The sequence below is a fragment of the Marmota monax genome, unplaced genomic scaffold (assembly GCF_021218885.2).
Source record: "Marmota monax isolate L192 unplaced genomic scaffold, Marmota_monax_Labrador192_F-V1.1 WCK01_AAM20220418_F8-fsc00061, whole genome shotgun sequence".
Classification (NCBI taxonomy): Eukaryota; Metazoa; Chordata; class Mammalia; order Rodentia; family Sciuridae; genus Marmota; species Marmota monax.
In genome coordinates, this window is record NW_026695230.1 from 16,789,846 (window position 1) to 16,808,830 (window position 18,985).

At 40.0% G+C, this 18,985-nt stretch overlaps 1 protein-coding gene across 18 annotated transcripts in view; it reads left to right on the plus strand.

Annotated features, from left to right (window-relative positions):
* The window catches only part of Dennd2b (DENN domain containing 2B), a 187,130-nt gene that overhangs the window by 95,958 nt on the left and 72,187 nt on the right, over positions 1 to 18,985 (plus strand). The window contains exon 1 of one of the 18 annotated variants that reach the window (XM_046438309.2): positions 1,781 to 3,253. The exons of the other annotated variants lie outside the window; for them this stretch is intronic. The gene's annotated coding sequence lies outside the window, so the exon portion shown is untranslated. Of the gene's footprint in view, positions 1 to 1,780; positions 3,254 to 18,985 lie in introns of those variants that run through there. 18 annotated transcript variants of the gene reach the window in all.

Consider the following 18,985-nt stretch of genomic DNA (forward strand, 5'->3'; position numbering starts at 1 on the left):
GTTAGAGAAAGTCTTTCTATGAATATGATGTTTGAGTGCACGCTCAAGGGTAAGAATGCATGAATGTGTAGATTTGGAGAAGGTACCTTTCTAAGAAGGAAACAGCCAAGGCAAAGCCCCTGAGGTAGGAAAGACTTGACATGTGAATAGGAAGTCCTCATTGGTAAACAGAGAGAGCAGGTGGAGGTAGGGTGTGAGATGTAAGGAGAGCCTGGTTCAGACAGAGCCTTTTGGCCATTGTCACAGAGAGAGGTACATATTCTAGGTCTGTGGCACAACTAGGGGATAAAATGTGGAAATTTAAGAGGAATGGCTAGCTAAGAGGAATACTGAACTGATTGAGAAGAGTTAAGAGAAAGACTAGGGGGATCCAAGCTAATTAGAGTAGGGATAGCCATGTGGCCGTCAGCTAACAATTTGATTGAACATATTCTGCTAATTTGTGGGATTGAGCAATGTATGTTATATAGTTTTCTGAAGATTTTAGGTTTCTGGTATATCATTAGGAGAATACTAATTCTAGGAATCATGTTATACTAGGTATTTTTATTTGTGTTGTTTAGTAAACTCTCATGACAATCTATGGGTGAATTTGTTGATATCCTAATATCTATAGGAACTCTGAGCCACTAACTTACTTAAAAAACTAAATCTGTGTGATTCCAAAGCATATGCTTTCTCTGTGTCCAAACTCTGAGATAGCAAATGCAGCTCCTCTTAGTTATCTAAACATTTATTGATTTTTTCCCCTGAATTATTTATTTATTTTCATATCTTCCTTTCTGTTCACTGGAAGCTACAGTAGCTTTGGAATGTAGAATTGGATGAGTTATTTTCCAGTTTCTCTGAAGGGAGTTTCTGGTTAAAATACTGAGAATGCCAGTCCATATCAAAAGCAGGAGAGTGTGTATGTGCGGGGCAAAACTTGGAAACCAGTACCTGAATTACCTCCCTTAATCTGGGCAGGAAGCAAGATGGTCTTCACATTAATAATTCTACAAGTAGTTAGATTTCTCCTATTTTACATAGTAAGAACATGGAATATTTTTATACTAAGAAGATAGAATTTGGGGCTGGAGTTGTAGCTCGGTGGTAGAGCGCTTGCCTAGCACATGTGAAGCACTGGGTTTGATCCTCAGCACCACATTAAAAAAAAGTAAAGGCATTGGGTTCATATACAACTAAAAAAGTATTTAAAAAAATGAAGATAGAATTTGGTTTTGGAGAAAAGTAATTTGTCAATAAACTGGCATTTGTAAATAAATCCTGATTTTCTAGTTTATAGATCTCTTCTAGAGTCTCCCAACTTTGTTGGAAATATTTGAGGAAAGAAATTTATCAGGCCACAACTTTGACTTCATGGAAATTGAACACTGACTAGTTTCTATAGTAGATACTTCTTTTTCTAAAGGGACTGATCCTGTAAATCAGGGTCCATGTTTCTGAAATGAAAATGTGCAGGGCATTTATTTATACATTCTTATTCCTTGGTGTTCAAGAGATCTGAGAGGCTGCTGAGATGGAATCGTTTGTGAAGAGCAGAGCAGGGTGAGATTGAATTTCAGATGTAGCATAGGTTTTTGACCCAGAGAGGAATTTATTTGGCAATTGAATTCTACTTTCCTGTCTCCCCATCTCTGTTTTTTTTTTTTTTTTTTTTTTAACTACTTTGCTTCTGAAGGAAAAGATCTGTGGCTAGAAGATTCCTTGAGAGGGTGTTTTTCAGATTATTATTATTATTATTATTTAAAGTTTTAGTTGCTTGTAGACATTATTTTATTTATTTTTATATGGTACTAAGGGTCAAAATGCTTCACACATGCTAGACAAGCGCTCTGCCACTGAGCTACAGCCCCAGCCTCCAGATTATTTTTTAACACTGACTTACTGAGCAGATTTACCATGAGCAGGGACATAGAGATTTTAGTTAGGGGATGAGACTGAAAAGATGGGCTGAGGTCAAAACTTAAAAGGGCCTGAATCATCCAGGACTTAAGGAAACACTACTCTTCTGAAAGCAGGAAAGGAACACATTAGGTTTTGGTTTGTAGAAAAGAAGCTGTAAGATCATGTGGAGGACTGTAAGACCTCTGAAGTGGAAGGAATCTAGTTTATCTCTTTAGGTTTCACTACAGAGGTGATATTTATTCTCTCAAATTTCATTTGGAATGGAAGATAGGGAAATTGGGTGGGGGTCTGAACTCCAGATTGCAGAATTCCCTGGAGGCTTAGAACAGTGGTTTTCAGACTTGAATATGCACCAAACCTGGAGAGCTAGTTTTTGATTTAATAAGTCTGAAGTGGAGCCTGAGAATTTGCGTTTTTAACAAATTTGGAAAATGCAGTGGTCTGTGGCACAGGGATTGAACCCCGTAGAGCTTAACCACTGAGCCACATCCTCAGCCTAATTGCCTAATCCCGGCTACTTGAGAGGCTGAGGCAGGAAGATCGAGTGTCTGAGGCTAGCTTTGCCAATATAGAGAGGCTCTAATCTGCCCCTCTATCCCCCACAAAAGAGAAGGAAAATGAAAGTAAGAAAATTTGTAATTGATGCTGCTACTGTTGGTTAGGAACCTCACTTTGAGAACCACTCTTTAAGAGACTTGGCAGCTAAGAGGCAAAAGGAGGTTGAGAGCCAGATGTTAATTGGCGTTCTTCTACTAACCTAGAATTTCATGTCTGTTGAGTCTACGCTTCAGCAGTTGTTGGGTGGCTTGCCCTATAACATCCACAAAACCTGGTGAAGGTCTGTGCCCTTACTCACAGTGACTCTTCCCATCACTTCCAGGCGAGGTTACCAGATGTGTATTTCTGAACAGCTGCTTTTCACATTTTTGGAAATATACCCATTGTGGGGCACTTTATACCATTAGGATAGGTGACATTTGTGCCATGAAAAGTGACCCCCTCTTGTCCCCCGTCCTTGAGCATAGCCTCCTGGTTGGCAAGGCTGTTTGAAGAACTGAAAGCAAGCCCAACATTTCAGTTGTGTTCTTTTGATTAGCCAAGTTTACACAGGACATGCCTGGGAGATTATCTCTTTAGCGCAGGAGTTGAATTTCAAGGGCAAAGTCCACAGTTGGCTGTTGAAAGGCTGAGAACACCTGGAAGAGAGGATTTCAGTGCCTCTTCCCACAGAGGTCAAGTTTTCTACTTGTTGCTGCCCAAGCAGGCGACCTTGGGATGTTTCTCTCTGAGCAGCATGGCTCCAGGCACTGCCCTTTGCCTTCTACTTCAGTGGCTGCGGCTTCAGGTGAGACCCTTGGGTTAGTAATATAAGCTTCCCTCACTTCCTTGGCATTCTCAGCTATTTAATCTTTTCCTGGTCTTGCTTCTCCCTTTGGGGGGAGGATCATCATTCTTCTCTTCGTGGTGTGGTGAGCGACTCTCAGGTTTTCCCCTTGGCTCTTCTTTTCTTTAGCTTCCCTCATTATCCAGTGTAATTATAGAATTCTGTTGCCATGTAGGAAGGAGTGTTAAAGGTTGCCTGACCCAGTGTTGCCTCGTCTAAACATTGTTAGACACACCGGGATAAAGGAGGCAGCTGCTGCTAGTCTGAGACAACCAGCACAACCAGCCTGGGGTTCCTATCCCCAGTGCTCCCCCAGGATTGGAGGAGTCCATACATCCACACAATTGTAACCCATTCTTGGCACACTAGTTGGGAACTTGGAACTAGTCCCAGGGGCCTCAGAAACCTAAGGACTCATGATGGCAGAGTGAGGGCTAGGACTCAGGGCTTTCCACTTGTGCTGATTAAGGCTCTGCTGTGTAGTAACACAAGCACTACAGTGTGTCTCAGCTCAGCAAGCTGAAACATGAAGTTGTCTCAGGCTAAGTTTTTTTTCCTAACACGTTTTTTTTTTTTTTTGTTTGTTTTTTAAGTAATTAAAGCAACCCATGAGAAAATACAGAAGGTAGAAAATGTGCCTCTTCTAGAAAACCCATGCTCCAGAAATAGAATTACTGTTATATTTTTTAATGATACATTTAGATATATTAATTTTTACAAAAATATCATACTCTAATAAAAAATGGAAAATAATAATAAACATTGGTGAGGATATAGAGAAGTTAGAACCCTCAGACACTTTAGAGGTAGAAACGTCAGAGGTACAGCTTTATGGAAAATACTTTGGCCACCGCTTTAAAAATTACCCTGTGATCTAAAATTGCCCTATGATTCAGTGATTCTGCTCCTAGCTACACACCCCAAAGAATTGAAAACAGACTCAAATATCTGAATGCCGGTCTTCACTGTAGCATTATTCATAGTAGCCAAAAAGTGAAAACAACCCAACTGTTCTACTTCTAGATGTGTAAAAAACCAAAATGTGATGTATACATACAAATAATGGAATATTATTTGGCCATAAAAAGGATGAAATTTTGATATGCAACATGAATGAACCTTGAAAACATTGTGCCTAACTGAAATAAAATATTAAGAAATGGCAAATTTATAGAGAAAGAAAGTTCTCTGTTACTTGGAGCTTGGAGAGGGGAGAATAGGGAATTATTGCTTAACGGACGCAGTTTTGGGGATGATGAAAAGGTTTTTGAAACATTGGTGAAGGCTGCATGACACTGTCAGTGTAATTAATGTCGCAGAATTGTACACTTAATGGTTGAAGTGGCAAGGTTTGTATTAATACAGGAAAGAAAGATCATGCTCTACTCTGAAAATTTTTACCAAGGGTATTTTTCAATTCACCGAGGGTATTTTTCCATGTTAGTACATTACTTTGAACAGCACATTGTGTTTCTTCAGATGGATGTATCATAATTTATTTAACCAAACCCCTAATGATGGACATTTGAGTTGTTTCCAGTTTTTCCTATTATAAAAGAGCTGCAACGAACAGCAGCACACAGCTGTTTTTGCCATGTGTTCTAGTACTTGCATTTCCTTAGACAAAATTCCTAGAAGGGAAGATTTGATGATCAAAGGGTATGCTCATTTAAAATGTTAATAAATATTGCCAAACTGTTTGCCAAAGAAGTTGCATCAACTTAATTCTCATCAGCAGTATATAAAGGTGTTGTTTCTGCCACACCCTTGCCAACGTGAGTATTTAAAATTTTTCTTTTTGGTACCAGGGATTGAACCCCAAAGAGCTTAACCAATGAGCCACATCCCCAGCCCTTTTGAAAAAAAATATTTTGAGACAGGGTCTCACTAAGTTGATTAGGGCCTCATAATTTGCTGAGGCTGGCTTTCTGCCTCCTGAGCTGCTAGGATTATAGGTGTGTACCACTGTGCCCAGCTAAATATTTTTAAGCTTTGCCAATCTGATAGGTGAAAAAACATTTCTTATTGTTACTTTATTTAGGATTTCTTGAATTATTAGTGAAATTTTGTCTGTTTTAATTCTTATTGGCACTTGTTTCTGTTCTTTTGCAATTTTTTTTTCTCTCAAATATGTTGTTCATTTTTCTGTTTTTTTTTGGGGGGGGTTGGTGGTGGTGGTGCTGGGGATTGAACTCAGGGCCTCATACATGCTAAGCAAGTTTTATGCTACTGAGCTACATTCCAAGCCCCTGGTTATTATTGTTATTATTATTTTGTAGATTTGTAAGAAATTTTACATACATATTACATTAGGACTCTGGCATATATGTTACTGATGTTTTCCCCCCAGTTAAATTTTTTTTCTGAGTTTGTTTATGCCAATTCTTTGCATTTCACATGTTTTTAATTTTTATATAGGCAAAAGAATGATATTTTCCTTTATGGTGTTTTTTTACCCCCTTCATGGCTTTTGAGTTGAATTTTTTGTGATACTTTTCTTAATGTTGGGGAATCATTGTATCAGTTCCCTAGGAAGAACTTCACAGTGAAGTAAATCCTGTATTGAGTCGTGTTAACACTAGGCCTAGATATTGTGACACATCCTCTCTCTTAAATCATTCCTGGTTTGATGAACTCATCCTGGCTTAAGTGGGAACATAGGTGAACATCAGGGACATAGTGACAGAATTGTCAGTGGGTCAAAGTCCCAAGGAGTAGTAAGACCCTGAAAAGGTGTGACTATAAGAGGGGAAGAGCAGGAAGATGTGAAGAAATGTGGCTGCTTAGAGGATAGATCAAGGCAGATTTTAAATAGTCATACATAATAGTGGGATTCATTTTGACATAATCATAAATGCATGGATTATGATTTGCTCCATTTCAGTTCCTAGTACTTCTTCTTTTCCTCCCTCCCCCAGTTTGCCTTCTTCTAGTCTACAGTTCTCCTTATATTATTTATTATTATTTTTTAAATCGATGCTTTATAAATACACATAAAGGTGAAATTCACTGTGGTATATTTATACATGTAATAGCATAATTTGGTCAGTTTCAGATTTTTGAAGTGAGAAAAGAAAGAAGAATACTGTTTATTGAAGACTTTATAACATTAAATTAATCGGGTTCCACTTAACTATATTTTGTTTTATGTTATTATTATTTGGGGTAGGGAGTACTGAGGATTGAACCTAGGGTGCTTACCACTGTACTATGTCCCTAACTTTTTAAATTTTTATTTTTTTAAATTTTTGAGACAGAGTCTCCCTAAGTTGCCCAGGTTGGCCTTGAACTTGCAGTCTTCCTTTCATGCCTCAGCCTCTCAAGTCTCTGGGATTACAGATGTGCCACCACCGTGCCTGGCTGTGGCCTGACTGTATTTTAAAAGGCAACTTTTAGTGCTGGGTTAGCCTAGGGTTGCCCTTCCTGAGGGTTATGAACCCAGAAGAGAAATCCTTAGAATCAGAGTATAAATAGAATTCTGAAACTGACAGAATTTGAGAGACTTGAGGAGAATAGAACTGAGCTGGCAGTATTTCTGCTCCTTTAACCAGGAGCTTAGACAGAAATATTAAGGAAATGGGCGAAGTAAGGAAGCAGAAGGAGAAAGGATTCAGATCCACATTCATTAGGCCCCTTCAGGGACAGCTGCATGGTGACATACAGTCCATCACCGGACATTATTGTTTGGTGGACGAGGCATATCAAAGACCAGTTTACTGCAGTGGGATCTGGGCCACTGCAGACACAGCTCTGGGAGGAAAGGGTTGATTCAGTCATGGTGGGGCAGGGAACTTCTGAACAGTCAGGGCAGAGTGAGGAGAGTCAAGATGAGAGTCAAGGGGAGCTCTTGACAGGCTGGATCTACCAGTGTCCTGCCTACCAAACCCTACCCCCAAACATATTGGCAATTGTTTTACTATTATCTCTTGGTTCTGGGTGGCTTGCTTGGGGTCCTGTCATGTAGTTTTAGTTGGTTAGGTTGGGGCTGCAGTTATCTGAATGCTTTCAGACCTCCATGTGTGGCAAGTGAACTGGGAATGTTGGAGCCTCTGGGGGTCCTCAGTTCACTTGCTTGCTCTTTCTTTTCTCTCACAGTTTTCTTTCTCTCACTACCGCCCACCCCGGTAGTTATTGCTCCACATGGTCCCTTGCTTAGCAGCATCAGGGCTACTTGAGTTATTATGAGGTGGCTCACAACCTGAGAGCAAATGCCCCTAGAGACACAGGCAGAGGTTGCATGGCTTTTATTTCCCCTAGTGTTGGAAGTTACACGCATCCTGACATAGACCACATTGTGTTCCTTGAGGTAGTGACAAAGGCCTGCCTAGTTCAAGGAGAGAGGAATATCATTTTGATGACTTGTTTTGAAATTACCATAACCATACAGAGAAAGAAATTTTAATTTTAAGCTATAGGACATTGTTTTTTTAGATTTAATTCATTGTTTATCATCTTCAAAATATTACCAAAGGTTCTTAATAATACCTGAAGTATTGTTTACGTAATAATTAAATCCCCTCACTTTTCCAGCTTAATTTATTTTAAAAGGAAACATTATCTCACTTTCTTAAAGTGAAGAATTAGTATTACAGAAGGTAACCTTTATATTCACCTTATAGTAAATACAATGAAAACAAAAAATAGTTTAAAAATTTTAGCAAAAACTGCTGCCAGTGAAAGTCTCCTCTCATTAAGAGATTATCAAGTGTTCAGAAGATAAAGATGGCAGCAAGTAGAGACTTTCTCCTTAACCTAATGAAAAGGTTTGGAGAATTGGAAAGTGAATGACTTATTGTGTTGTGGTTCCTGCCACTTAATGCTGTGTGTGATGTACCATGTCATATGTTGAGTGCCAGGTAGTTCCTCACATTTTGGGAAACCTGCTGGGGCAGTGGAGCTGCTAAAAATTTTTTTAACACTGATGTGGTTAAATATGCATTTTTAGAAAGATGCAAAGAAAAAAGGGAAGGAGTAGAGTGAAGAAAGTAAAACTGGAGCAAAGAGATGATTTTTGGAAGATTGTTGCAGCAAGTCAAGTGGTCTTGTTGATGGTCAAGTCTGAGTTAAAGAGTGGCAGGGACTGAAGGCGAGACTAAGTCATCGAGAAGAGAATTTGCAGTACTTGGTGATAGATTGAACTAGAGCAGAAGGAGAACGAAAAGGCAGGGATGACTTGTAGAAACTTGGGTGACTTTGTGGAAAAACTGGAGGAGGGGGGAGTGTTTTTTTAGGGGTGGAGTGGGAAGTGATGAGCTTAGTTTTGGACGTTCCTTTTTATTTTTTAACATAAATTCACTTTTCACTTTATGGATTTGTCTGATCATTCTTTGGGTGTTGTTCAGGTTAGGTTGTTCCCCCACCCCCACCGCCCCTCATGTTTTCTATAAACTGTAAATTAGATGGAGAGGCTTGATTGGATTGAGGTTAAACATTTTCAGAAAAAACTCTTTATAGATGATGCAGTGGGTCACAGGCACATGATTTCTGGCTCTCTATTTTTTTAATTATGTTTTTAGTTCTAGATGGACACAATACCTCCAGTTTATTTATTTTTTTATGTGGTGCTGAGGATAAAACCCAGTGCCTCACATATATTCTGCAAGCACTCGACTGCTGAGCAACAACTCCAGCCCCTTCTCTCTATTCTTGATGCTAAATGTGGTTACTGGTTAAAGTAATCCAGCCAAATTTCTCATTGTAAAATTATAGTTTTCATTTTGTGACTAGCAGGCAACCTATGGGTGACTTTTGGCACATTCCCATTAATCTTTTACTTAAGTGCTTTTATTTTTTAAGTTTTTTATTATGGAAAATGTCAAACATACTTAACAGCAGAAAAAGGAAATGATAAACACCCTTTTATTCACCATTTGGCTTCTACTATTATCAACATATGTACTAGTTTGTTTTATTTCTGTTTTTGTCTACTACTCCACCTTCTTCACCGGCTTTTTTGAAGCAAATTCCAGGCATTGTACAATTTCATCCATAAATACTTTAGAATATCTCTAAGAGACCATTCAGATGTGTTTAGACATGTTGATTTCTGGTCAGCAATTTTTAGTTGCAATGACAAAGGAACAGAAAATCAGTGATTGGACTGATTCAGAGTCAGGGCTTTTTAGGTTCATAGAGTAGAAGGAAAGAGGGAGAGGCGATGGATTCTAGCCTGGATGGACAGAAAGGAAAGGCCAGGAGATGGCTGATATAAGCTGAGGAAAAAGGGGAAGGACTGAGGACAGCAGAGATCTGGCTAAGGTAAAAGAGCAACTGCTGGGTATTAAGAAGGTCCAGAGATAGGCAGGAAGGAAAATAGTGGCCACATGGAAGGATTTTAGAGATCTATAGTCTGAAATGATAAGGTCCAAGATTTGTACATGACTAAAGTGGAAGTAAAATTGAAGTCAGGGAGTCAGTCGTGAGACCAGGGTTTCTAAATGGTTATAGGTATTGAAGTTACCGGTATGAAGAGCAAGCTGTCAGAGAGCCTGTATTTTAGGACAGATGGTGTGTGATTCTTTTGGGAGTTTGAAAGGATGGTGTAGCTGCCTAAAAGCCAAGCTGGGGCACTGTTGAAGGTTAGAAACCTGTTCAGTGGCAAGAGAAGACAAAGTGAAAAAAACACAAAATAGGATTTTGCATAGCTGACAAATCTGTTGTGCTCTATGACATTGCTGTCCACTCATTGGGATGGGGCAAAACTAAAAGGGAAGAGGGTCAGTAGGGAGAAGGCGAAGAGTTGTGGTATGTGAGTGGGAGTTGAAGCAGGAGACCTTTAGAGGAAATACACTCAGGCACTTAAGTATTGCCAGCGTTAGGGAGGTTGGCCAGGGAGCCCCTGCTCACTGCTTTATCTCTGAGGAATTGCTTTGTGTAGTGGCCCTGATGTGTTTTTGATTGGGGTTTGTGTTACTAGCCAATCTTTGCCAGAATTTCTGTTATGTTCTTTACACTTTGCTTACAGGGTTTGGATGCGGCGGGGGTCTGTAAAGGGAGTGCTTGTCCCTCTGGATAAAGTAACTTTCAGCATTTTCTTGCTGCTGATGACCTCTGTCTACTAAATTTCTGGAAAACCAGTGAAGTCCTGGACCGGAGCCTTTTTCTGAACCCAGCTTTGTGTCTAAAGTACCAGGGAAGAAATGTATCTCCTAGATAGTAGCTTTCAAGCTTATAGGAAAGAAACATGTAGTAGGTTTCAGAGTTTTAGAGAACTTAGATTTAAAGTCTTAGATTTGTGGATGAACTAGACATAAAAACCTGAAATGGAATTCCTCTTCTCAAAGATAATATTTCTTAGAAGAATGCTTTGAGGATGGTCATCACTGAAGGAGAAGCAATGAAAAGGGAGCTGGGAAAAAGGAATGCCCACCTGCCAGATACCAGATCTCCTTGATGGTAATGCGAAGGAGCCTGAGTCCAGGCAGGATGATTCTCACTTGCCAAACACCTCTGTTTAGAGGAGCTACTGATCCATGTCGCTTTATGAATTTTGATATGAGAGAAAAGTTTTTCTATTTAGCTGTTTGGAGTTCATTGCCTGCTGGCTTTGCCCACATGCACATGTGTGTAGTGGTAATGTCAGCTCTGCTTTATCCATCTTTTCCTGAAGGACAAGGTTGCGATTTATTTACGAATACTACCTTAAAACATATAGAATATTTTCACGTACAGTATTTCTTCAGATTTATATTCTGTCTTTCCAGAAGAGGAATTGATGTGGCTAGCTACAGAAGACATAATAAAAACAACACCCCCTGTACATTTCATAGGATTGTAGAAGGAAGGGGAATTTTGAATTCTTGCTTCTCCTTTTACTAGCTATACAACTTTGGGCTTTGGTTTCTTATTTTGGTAAAATAGAATTAGAAACATTGACCTCATAGGATTGTTTCAGAGTATTAAATGAATCAACATAATTAACACATGGGAACAATGCTTGGCACACAGTAGATGACTGGTAAAGGGAGGCCCTAATCCTGTTAATAACAGAGTAACAGATAACGGGCACCAAGGAAAAGAAGAGCACGCAAATGTCTGGGTTTTGTTCATCATTGTGGATTCTGTGAAAGACTTTCCACCCTGACTTCCTTACAGTCTGTGGAGTCAGTCTCTCAAGGCGGGTAAAGATTTTTTTTTTTCAAGTTTTATATTTTAGTGAAATTTATTTGGATATCTAAGGTGATGTTGAACAACAATATTAGATATTCTTTTTATTAACAAAAATGTACATTTTGTTTTCTTGTTTTTACAACCACAGCCATTTTCTTACCATTTTTACAACGAATGCTTACGCAGTGTTGATTTCCTATAGAGTCTTATAGAGATTGCTGATAAAATTCAAATGTATTACATAAAATTGCATCTTGGTGAAAACTATTGTGTAAGAAGCTGGGCTAATGGCATCTATGTGGCTCTTTGGTGATCTGATAGAAAAATGAAGTTTAAAATACCCAGGGGACACAGATATATATCTGCCCCCCCCCCCCCCCCCCCGCCTTAGATGGTCATCTTTAAATATCTTCTCTTTCTGCTGGAATTTCTTAAGAGTTTGGTGGTAATTCAAGGCCCTGAGTTCTATATGCTATGCTCTCTACTCTGTATTTCCAACTAAAGGCAGATTTGTAGACTTTGGGTAACAAAAGAATTGACTTTCTACCAGCAAGTTAGAGCCATATAACTTTTTATTTCACCCTTTTTATAGCTCTGGGAGAGAAGGGGATTGACCTAATATTTGAATCCCTCTCAAGTACCAGGTATTGGGCTTTTCCTCCATTTACCAGCAGGAGGTTGGCTCAGTGATAAGAGAACAGGTGAACAAGCCCTTTGTATGTGTCTCCTCTTTTCTGCCATCTCTTGGATCATAGAAGGTAGGCAGAGATTGCCCTTTCCTTTATCTTTGTAACTCTTTTGGATCTGAAAGTAATCCAGCCCAAGCCTGGGGTATTTGCTGAACAAAACCCACATCAGAAATAAATCATGAGATTATAGTGACCAGGGAGAGGCCCTAAATGGGAAAGGGTGATTATTCCAGAGGCTATAAAACAAGGCAGGCAGGTGACTACCTCTCAGCGTACCAGGTACTTCTTTTCTATGTCATCCTTTTTAGATAGCATGAAGTGGGGTTTGAGCCACAGAAGAATTTGAATGTCTTTTTTGTTTTTTCTTGTGTTGTTTCCTCTTTGCAGCAGTGATTCCAGGAAACTGGAAAAAACTTCCATGATCTATATCAGTTTTTAATGTAAGAAAATGCTGCAGCTGGTTTTTCATTGTCATAGGGCATATTCAGGTTTTGGAACTTGGGGATGAAGCTGAGTATAGGAATATAGGCAGCTGGCTCCCTGGACAAGATGCACAGTCTTGAAAGTAGAAGGTTGGCTTTATTTCAGTGGACATTGGAGGCATCTCGGGTGATTGACCTTCCTGTGGTTTCTTAACAGCTAGTCTACCCTCTGTGGGCTTGTGTTAGGGGGTACTATACATAGAAGGAGGACATACATGCAGATACCATCTGTCCTAGTTCTCAGATGCCCCACAGCTAGTACTTCCTAAGTTTAGGTTTTTAGGTGTTTCACATTTGCCTAAATGCTAGCCTGGCTTGTGGTTACCATCTGGCTCATCAGCCTTCTTCACTGTGTTCCTTGAGCTTCTCTAGTCTTTATCATTAATTGTAGAGAAATAGAGTTGCTCCCTGTGCAGACTTGACCCAGGCCACTTTGAGGCCTTTGCTTTTGTTTTCTGAGTCACCCTCCTTGTCACAGATGGCTCAGTCTTAGGCTTTATGGGGTATTTACAAACAGCTTTCTTTCCACTACTCCAGAAAGAGCTGAGCTCCACGTCAGGTTCAGAGTCTGTGAAGTGGAGAGTTAATTAATATAAAATTTTTGGGAACTGTGCCATTTTCTCTGTCTTGTACCTTGCCGTTCAGTTATGAGCAGCTCTTCCAGTCAACCTCCTACCTTCTTCATTCTTGTTACTGAAAATTCTTAACCTAGATGAAATCTTTAAGCCTTGCTCTTCCTCCCAACTCTCATTTTTGTAGAGGTTTTGTTACAATTCTGTCTACAGCATTTTTCTTTTTCCTCTAATATTTTTCACGATTCCAGGTAAAACACATCAGCTATTGGCAGAACAGTTTGTCCTTATTTCCTTTACTTTTTCTTTTTGAACTTTATTGATTTTTATTTAATAATAAAACGTGTTCATCGAAGAATATAGGGAATAACACAAATATTAAGAAGAAGGTAAAAATCACATAATTTGTTAATTTTTTTTGGTATATATTTTTCTTTTGCATTTCTTTTTTTTTTAAAGAGAGAGGAAAGGGAGGGAGGGAGGGAGAGAGAGAGAGAGAGAGAGAGAGGAGAGAGAGAATTTATTTATTTATTTTTAGTTTTTCAGCGGACACAACATCTTTGTTTGTACGTGGTGCTGAGGATCGAACCCGGGCCACACGCATGCCAGGCGAGCGTGCTACCGCTTGAGCCACATCCCCAGCCCGCATTTCTTTCATATATGTTGTTTATATATATTTTTTTCAAATATGGCATCATTTTGCACTTATGTGTTGTAGCCTACTTTTTTTTTTTTGGTTCCAGGGGTGGAACCCACAGGCACTTAACTACTGAGCCATATCCCTAGCTCTCCCACCCCCTAATTTTTTTGACTAACACTTTTTCTTGAATATATTCCACAAAGAGAATACATAGAGCTACTTTATAATGTTGATTGCTGCATGTAATTCCATTATATGAATGAATGATTATTTATTTAACTGATCTCCTGATGATAGTCTTTTGGGTTATTTTTGTTATTTTGTTATTAAAGGCTGAGAAGTAAATGTCTTTATATAAATATAGCTGTGCCTACTTGTGTAACTTCAGGATAGTTATTTCTAAATGTTTCTGAAAATGGGATTAACTGGTTCAAATGGTATGTAACATTAATTTTTTTTTTTTTTTTTTTTGGTACTGGGGATTGAACCTAGGGACACTCAACAACAGAGCTATATCCCCAGCCCTTTTTATTTTTGGATAGGATCTTGATAAGTTGTCTTGGATGGCTTTGAATATGTGATACTCCTACTTCAGCCTACCAGTTAGCTGGGATTATAGGCATGAACCACTGTGCTGAGCTTAATGATTTTTTTTTAATCAAATGTAGATAACTAAGGGCATGGGATGGAACTCAGAGGTAGAGGCCCCTGGGTTCAATTCACAGTACTAAAAAAAAAAAAAGGTGTTCTAACTTTTGTGTATTACAGATTGTTATAATGAGCATCCCTGGATGTATTAGGACTGTGCAAGAGCTTATGTATGCTAGCTACCTAGAAATGGAATTGCTATATAGTAGGATGTAAGATTCTTTTTTTGGTCTATGGTTTGTGTTTTAACTTGGTATAGGATGCCATTGTAAGCATGTATTTTTTTAGAGCTTTTGATATACACAGTCATGAGCTGCAAAACAATATTTCAGTTAATAAGGAACTATGTATATGATGGTGGTCCCATAAGATTATACTGGCTAGGGTTGGGATTGTGGCTCAGTGGTAGAGCGCTCGCCTAGCACGGGCGGGACCCGGGTTCGATCCTCAGCACCACATAAAAATAAAGGCATTGTGTTGTGTCCATCTACACCTAAAAAATAAAAAAAATTTTAAAAAAGATTATACTGGCTAATGATAGGTAGCCATCTTAGTTTGTGTCAGTACATTCTATGATGTTGACATGACAATGACAAAATCACCCAACAATGCATTTCTCAAAACGTATCCCTGTCATTAAGTGACACATGACTGTGTGTTTGTATTTCTGTATTGTCCTCCAGAAAAAATTGTACTGGTCTGCAGTAAATCTGACAGTATCTTTATCATCTTGTCCAGTGTAATAAACAAAAAGTGGTATTGCCAATTGTTTTTTACCTTTTTTCTTGAGCAGTCCTGCCTCTTTATTATATTTGAGAGCTGGCTTTTCCCTGTGACTCACTTGTCTTGTGATTTTCTCCAACGAAGCCACTTCTTCTCCTCCCTTGACTCCCACTCTGTGCTCCCTGACATGGTTCCCAAGTCCTGCCTGACAACCTTTCCCATGAGAAGTTAGTCCTTCCCTTCACTTATATCACCTTTCCTCATTCTTGCTGCTTTTACCTACCTTTTCACTTCGCATTCATTGCTTTCAACCTTCTTTGTGTGTCCCCTTTTTGGCATAATTAGGACGTGGGGATTCACACTAAGAATCGAATCCTTAAATGCTCTGGACTCTCAATCCCCTAGATTTTTTTTTTTTTTTTAGCTCTAAGGACTTCATTTTCATTACTCTTAAGGTACCTGCAGCATGGTCATACCTTTGGCTTCATCGCTTGAAGCAGTTCCACTTTCAGTATCCACTGGAATTCCCTTCCCTCCCATCCCCTGTTCATGTATACCTTCCATTCCTTCTTTGACCCTCCCAACAGCTGGTTCTACAACTCCCTTCCTGCATGGATAGCTGCTTACCTATTCTGCGAACTGTTGACTTATTTTTTTGTTTAGCTTGAACCTCAAAAGAGGAGAATTTCTGTCATGTACTTGTTGATTACCTCACTTTTTTCTCTCCCTTTTTCTTCCTAATCATGATCAGATTATTCTGTTGAAGCCTGTAGACTTGAATACTGCTTAAGTGCAGTCCGTAGCCCATCATTCCTTTCTCAGAAAATTTCTGTGATTCCCTAGAGAGAAAAGCTAAGATCCTTAATTTGATTTTGAAGGCCATTAGATCTGACATTTCTGTCTTTCTTCTTGATCTGTTTTCAGCTAAGCTTCCAACAGTTCGAGCATCTTGTTGTTCTTCATATGTCTTCTACTTTTCTGCCCCTGAGCCTTTGCTCATATAATTCCATCTCCCCAGGAATGGCCCTTTATTCTAGTACTCTTTGATCTTCTAGGTCCAGTGCAAGGACCATACTCTCCCTGAAGCCTTCTCAATCTTTTATTTGAAAATAATCTCTCTCTACCCAAGTCCACAGCATTTCTTCTCTCTAATGGCATATCTCTAAGACCACTTAATTCATCTCTAATGGCACTTCAAATAGTCTTCATGGCATTTATTAGATTTATAAGTCTCTGTATCCACCCAGGGATATAGTAATGTAAGCTTCCAAGGATGGACCCATGTCCAGTGCATTTTGATGCCCAAAGAGCTCTAAGGACATTGATGTCTATTTGCTTGCTGTTTGGTATGTATTAGTTGAATGTCCATGTGATTGTGTGAATGGGAGGAGGAAAGACTATTACCCTGGCTTAGCAGGAACTGATATTGTTCTGAGACCCTTCTTCTGTTCTGGTGAGTAGACAACCACCCTCATGGCTTGACCTCGTGGTCAAGCTCTGGTCCACACTGCGGCTGAGAGAGCCTGAGTTCTTGAGTACCAAGAACTCCATCAGGATATTTTGGGGGTTTGGGGTTTAGGGGGTTATGCTGGCTACATTCTATACACTGTAGGGAAGAGGATTTCAGAGTAGTACAACAAAAGGAAACATTGAGCATGCTTTTGGTAGAGGTAGGTGCAGAGGGGCTGCAGAACATGGTGACTCTGAGGGTGAGGTTTATTTTCATCAAGAGAGACCAGTTTAGGCAGGAGGATCATGAATTCAGAGCTAGCCTCAGCAACTTAGTGAGGCACTTAGCAACTCAGCAAGATCCCATCTCTAAAATATTAAAAAGGCCTGGGAATGTGGCTCATTGATTAAGCACCCCTGGGTTCAATCCTCAATACCCCAAAAAGAGAGACCCGTTTCTTTCCCACTTACTTCCTGGGCTTGAGGCTTAGTGGGATATGAGAAAAACACTACAGGAATAATATTTGCCCTTCTTCCTGCCTTTGAACCTTGAGTCACAAACTCTTCACCTCAAATAGCCTTCTGTCTCATTTTGTTTGTCTACTGTTGTGCTTTAAGGCCAGGCTTACTTCCCTTTCCTACAGAAATCCTACCCTGAGCTGTTCTATCCCTGGCACCCCCACTTGGGTTATAGGGTGCTTTTAGTCAGTATCCCCCACTTGGATTGTTTGCTATTGTGTCTTGTTTCCCTGCCTTAACCTGTGAGCTTCTTGAATACAAGAATCACCTCAGTTTTTGACTCTCTGATGAAAGTAAAGTAGTGATTAAATAATTCCTGTTGGTGTTATTAAGAGCCAAATGTTGGAACTTGGGATGATCTGCAGCAAATAAACTGAAGATGGGAAATTACATGAAAGTAAAATAGCCTTGGTTGGTTCTCCAGAATTTGTCTGGGGAGGCAGTGCTTGTTCATCTTTCAGTCTCCCAATGTCCGAAGGAGGAGAGTTGGTTTCCTGAATTCTGGCCACTTGAAGCTCTGCCTTCTACAGTAGCCAGGGTCCATGCAGGTGAGAGAATGAGGTGTCAGGGCATGAACTACATACAGGGAAGAAGAGCGGGGTGTGATTTCTGGGGTCCTGCTCAACAGTGACTTATTGGCACCATACCGCCTGGCCCCCTAGGACATAGGAGCTCTCAGCACACATGGTCGATTGAGGCTGGAAAGATCCTTCACCAGCCTCTTTCCTTAGCTGGAAGCAGGACCAGGAACAGCAAGCCAATTGGCAGACTTGCCTTTTCTGCTTTAAAGTACTTTGTTCCTGTTGCTAACAACAGAGATGGTTAGTATAAATAAAACACAGACACACAGGCACATAGACACATATGTGCAGACTGAAAATTTGAGTTGTCAGGAGCAGGGGGAGGAACTGGAGTGGATAGGGACTGAAAATGAGTAGCTGGGTCTGAGAAGGTGCTTAGGGTGTCGTAGGTTGGTGACGGATTGACCAATAGTGCAAGCTATGTGGGAGGACCCTCTGAAGGCAGTTAAGTAGGAGAGGTCTAAATGCTTCAGGCTTCAGAGACTTGTTATAGTTGGATGCAGATCTTTACGCAGACTGACACTCCTCTGAGGTAGACACTAGTGATCTGAGGGCTGATGGCAACTTCTTTCCTCTGCCCTGCTCTTTCTTTAAGGCTTTACTTACTGATCTCTGAAAGTGCTTGCATGTGGTGTATGTGGATCAGCAGCAGCTGTGGCCTTACGAGCTGACCTGACTTATAAAAGCCACCTAAGGCATTGTGGCTTAGGCCTGTAGTCCCAGACTCAGGAGGCTGAGGCAGGAGGATTGCAAGGTCCTAAGCAACTTAGCAAGATCCTGTCTCAAAAAATAAAATAAAATAAATAAATAAAAGGGGCTGAGGAAGTAGCTCAGTGGTAAAGCACCCTGGGTTCAATCTGCAGGACCCTCTGCCCCACAACAAAGAAAAAAACCAACTAGGTCTTTACCCCTAACCATGAACTTGTTATTTTGGGTAAACTCTAGGAAGATACGCGCTTCCTTAGTGTGGAGTGAGACTGATTCAGCCTCTCTCAAGGTGGGTTTTAGTAGTAGAAAGCTGAACACTTAGTGCTTATTTAGGGGCTTAAGTATAGACAGATTGCCATGAGGATGGGTGATGAGGAAGACTAGGAGTCTCTGTTGCTGGAATTTTAAGTAGAGGTACGTTAGACATTCCTCCTTCCCTCTTCTCTAGGACAAACAGGAATCTGTGGTTATATGTAGAGAGGTTTTTCTGGGTCTGTGATTCTGGGGGAAGACAGTAACTGAATCTGTATGAATTTTAGAATAAAATTCATGCATAGTTTTGAGTACTTGGTC